General features: G+C 47.4%; 1 long non-coding RNA gene across 1 annotated transcript; it reads right to left on the bottom strand.

Annotated features, from left to right (window-relative positions):
• Positions 1 to 232: 232 nt before the first annotated feature.
• On the bottom strand, positions 233 to 4047 carry LOC138915413 (uncharacterized). Its single transcript, XR_011421330.1, has 2 exons — positions 3877 to 4047; positions 233 to 1813 (listed from the first exon to the last, which is right to left on the bottom strand). It is a non-coding gene; the product is annotated as an uncharacterized lncRNA (long non-coding RNA).
• Between the last annotated feature and the right edge of the window lie 604 nt (positions 4048 to 4651).

Below are 4651 nucleotides of genomic sequence, written 5' to 3'. Positions count from 1 at the left end.
GAAGCAGAGTGTACTGAATTTAACCACTAGGCCACGGGGTCAGCCCCCAACTTTTTCCCAGTTTTGCCAATCTGATGCATATAAAGTGATATCTCATTTTTGCTTCAATTTGTACCTCCTGGCTAGATTCTCATTATAAAAGTTTCAAAAATACTTCAGTATATAAAGTAATAAGTACGACCGCCTTTCACTTCTCATGTCTCCCTTAAAGTAACCATTCTCAACAGGTAAGTGGGTTTCTAGGCCCCTTTTAATGCTTGTATAAGCTAACACACATACACATATCAGTTTATAATTGATGAATAGAATCACGCTATAATGTTCTATGACTTGTTTTTTGCACATAACAATATGATTAGAGTTCTTTCCAAATTATTATATATAGCTCTAGCTCACTTGTGTTAACGGCTAACTGATATACCATGGTATGGATAGATTCTGATTTATTTAACCTTGATGGATATTAGATTATATCCAATGTTTTGTTATTTCAGACCACATCTCAAAGAACAACCTTGTCCATTATTGAGGTGAGACTCACATAATATAAAACTAACCATTTTTTTAAAGTGAACAATTCATTTGCATTTAGTGCATTCACGATGTTGCATAACTACCTACTCTATCTGGTTCCAAAACATTTTCATCACCCAAAAGGAAGCCCTGGACCCATTAAGCAGTCACTCCCCATTCTCCCCTTCTGTGAGCCCCTGGCAACCACGAATCTGTCCCTATGGATTTATCTATTCTGAATATTTCCTATAAATGGAATCATATAATATGTGACTTTCTGTGTCTGGCTTTTTTGACTTAGCGTGATATTTTCAAGATTTATTCCCCATTGTAGCATGTATTAGTACTTCATTCCTTTGTATAGCTCAGTAATATTCCATTGTATAATAAACCACAATTTGTTTATCCATTCATCCGTTAATGGGTTGTTCACGCATCTTTGAGCTCATAAATAACTAATGCATTAAAACCTTACTATGTGCCTGCCATTCTTCTGTTGCTTTAAAAGCATGAACTCATTTAATCCCACAGATGTCCTGTAAGGTAGACCCCTTATCCCACCTTATATCCCCAGACCCAACACCACTGAGCCACTGAATTCATCAACTCTCAGTTCTGCCTACCTCTCAACTTCTTATGTGTTATAATATAGGACTTATTGCTTAAACCACTTTGAGTGAGTTATTCTGTTACTTGGAGCTGAAAGCACCCTGTCTAATATATCTATATTCCCTACCTGCCTCCCACCCACCCCAACTAGACTCTAAATTCCCTGAGAGCAAAAACTGTGTCATTTGAATTTATCAGCTCTTGGCACAGTACCTGACACGTAGAAGTTGCTCAACAAACAAGTGTTGAATGGTAAATGAATAAAGTGCTTTGAAACTGAAGCTAAGGAAACAGCTGATTTGGGTTTGCATATTGGCAAAGTCATCATCATCATCATCATCATCATCATCAGAGACGGATCCTGAAGAACAAGTTGGAGTCCATTCGATGGGAAATGGCACTTCAGGCAGAAGGAGAGGTCTAAGCCATCCCTAGAGCTGTGTGGCACGGTCCTGGCACCAGGGAGCAGGCTTTCATAAGCTGAAGAAATGGAAAAGGCAGGAGGTGAAGTTGGAAATGTTGGTTCAGATGCCTACAGAGTCTACAGGATTGCCATAAAGAATTTGAAACTTTTTCTTCCATGATTGGGAGTCATTGAAGAGTTCTGGGCAGGAAGATGGTGTATCTGGACCAGCAACTTAGAAGGATCCATACGGAAGCCATTTGGAGAAAGGATTGGAGGTTGGCAAGCCTGGAGGCGGAGAGAACAATTACAAGATATATTTATCATGCCCTTTATATTGCAATTAGCAATACCCAAACGCAAATAACAAGAAGTAGAATTACTAGCTCCCTTGCCACAGGAAGGGCAGAGGTATTGCTGGGCTTCAGGAACACCTGGAACCTGGGTCTGGATCACTGCTGGGCCTCTCGGGTTCTGCAGCCAACTCTGATCCTCTCTGTGTGTTGGCTTCAGTCTCTCAGGCTGACTTACTCTACATGACACATGGTTGCTCTCTGGTCCTGGGCCTCAGATCTCACACTATCACTCGTACCAGAGAATGACACTCACCACCTCTGTCCCGAGATCAAATGTCCCAGGGAAGTGCTCTCATTGGCCAAGCTTGGGTCAAGTATCCATCCCTGGTCCAATCAATAGTGGCCAAGATAACAAGATCTCAAGACAACGGCAGTTTCCCTTCAAGACACATGACCAGAGATGGAGAAGAGGAGCAGCTCCGTTCTGGGGTCAGAAGAACCACTGTTTGTTACCATGACCTGTTGTTATAGTGCATCAAGATGTGAGGAGCGCCCAAACCAAGGAGCCCTGGGAGGGAGAAGAAAAGGTGATTTCAGGAGGTTTTTAGAATGCTCAGTTGCTGCCCTGTATTTTCCTGCACCGGGAGCCAGCTGTCTCATCAGTCACTGAGAGTCTGAGCTTCCTCTGAGCCTGCACCTCCGGGTCCTTTATAGATCTCCGGAACCTGGATACTTGAAGACTGGAGACCTGTCCTTCAGCTTTGCAGCCACACTTCTTCCACTTGAGCCCGAGAAAGGGCACAAAGCCCTGAGAGGTAAAAAAAAGTGAGCCTCTTTTCCATGAATCGCTGCAAACTTGCCTAACTAAATGGGGACTCAAAATAGAATTTAAGTCAATTTAATAGTTTTAAGCTTTAGAAAAATAAAGTTACAGTTCCCGTTCCTCTGGTTTTAGGGACTGAGATTTGGTCCTACATTTGTGACACCAGTACCTGGCACCTAATAGGTTCTGATCAATTCTTTGTTGAGTGATTGAGAGAAAAGCTGGCCCAGATGGGTCTGCAAGGGACCTCAGGTCAAGGAGAACCTAAAGGAACCCGGGCGAGAGGGAGCCCAGAATACAAGCTCCACTTGTTTTAGCTTCTTTCCTTGGATGAGTTCTGATCCCACCCTCAGTTGAGCCACTTCCTGCTGGTATTTCACGGTGGTGATGGTAATGTGTATGTGTGTGCGAGTAGGGCTGTGTGGGAAAAGGTGGGATTGTGTTAAAGAAAGCACAGAATTCTTCAGGATTCCACCAGAGGGGACAATTCTGGAATCAAGGCACCCAAGGGAGTCTTGGGTTTTAGTGACCAACATTCAAACAGGTTTCTCCTTTTTCCTCCTGCATTCTTCCACCCCAGAGTCCCACGGCCTGGGGCACTTGGCTGCTCCTGTCTTAGACCTGCAGGTGTCATCTGCTGCCTGGAGGCATGCTTCAAATGGCAGAGACTTGAAGCTTGCCTGGAGCTGAAGAGGAGGCTCTGGCCCCGGCCAGGAAGAGAAGCCCAGTCTCCGCACTGTGGCTACCCCCAATGGCAATCTCCCAAAGAAAAACTTCAGCTGGAACTTTCCATCTGGCCTTGACTTTGGGTGGAAAGATGCTGGGGGAACAGAGATGATAGTGTCCCTCCTGGCTGACAGGAAGGCAAAGCAGTTGCTCTCAGCTCGCCTCATGCTGGCTGCTGGCTGAGGGGCTCTGGCAAGCTGGCTGGGGCTGGGGGTGAAGGGGCGCTCAGCCAGTCGAGCTAGCAGGGCCCGTGTCTCTGGCCGGTGTCTGTTAGCAGAAACATCTGGCTGTGACCTCCGCAGTTCCACCCAAGGCCTGGGAAGCCGATGAAGGGGTGGGACCCACTGCCCTCTGTCAGCCCCACCAGGAAAGAGGAAGCCAGCGCCTTCCCCAAAGCTGGGCCAAGAGAGGCTCTCTGCCCAGAGAGGAAAGGCCCCAGGCAGCTTGCGGTGGAGCGGGGTCGTTTTAAAGCATGCACGTGTGCTGCCAGGAAAAGCTTACCCCACCTGGAAGATCAGAAGAGGCTCTGAGTGGGTCAGACCTTGGTTATTTTTAACCCTGAGTCGGGTTACAGATAGCATTTCTGCCACAGTCTCAACAGCTCTGGAAGGCAGGAGGCTGTGCTGGCAGGAGCTGGCGTGAGAGGGCGCGGCAGCTGATTCTCGTCATGCTGACACAGGGAGAGCCACCAGCGCAGGGGGCCGGCCAATATGCAAACACCGGCGCTGTGGACTCCAGTAACCCGGCGGCAAGCTCCCTCCACAGAGGTGCCCTTTCCCCTCAGGAAGTTTCGCACTTTAATAAGAAAGGCTCATAGAGTTAATTCCTGCAACAGGAAGGAGCAGACACCACTAGACCTTGCAGTGTAGGGCAGGGGGGCACCCGAGGGACAAATCTCAGGTCCATCCCTCAAGGAGGAGGCATCTGGGCACATAGAGGCAGACTGGGGCAAGGACCAAAAGAGAGTTTATAAGCAAAGAGCTGAAAGCAGAGAATTAAGGTGTCTGGGGTGGTGGCGGGCAGGGTGGGTGCTGGGACTTGTGGCTGGGAGAGGGGAGGAGGTGGCATGACAGCTGGACCTTGGAGGGTGGGTAGGATTTGCCAGGCAGATGGGGAGTGAACAGGAAGAACCGCAGAAGGAACAGCCTGAGCCAAAAATAGGAGGGATCAGGGCACACTAGTGCATGGTGACACATTCCTGTACCCAGAGTTTATGACTCTGAGAGTCTGGGAGAAAATGCTGGAAGGGTAAATTGAAACTGCCTGTCAAGGAGTTCTGAC

Source organism: Equus caballus, chromosome 9 (assembly GCF_041296265.1).
Source record: "Equus caballus isolate H_3958 breed thoroughbred chromosome 9, TB-T2T, whole genome shotgun sequence".
Classification (NCBI taxonomy): Eukaryota; Metazoa; Chordata; class Mammalia; order Perissodactyla; family Equidae; genus Equus; species Equus caballus.
Note: the sequence above shows the minus strand (reverse complement) of the source record. Positions and strands in the feature narration are given on the sequence as shown.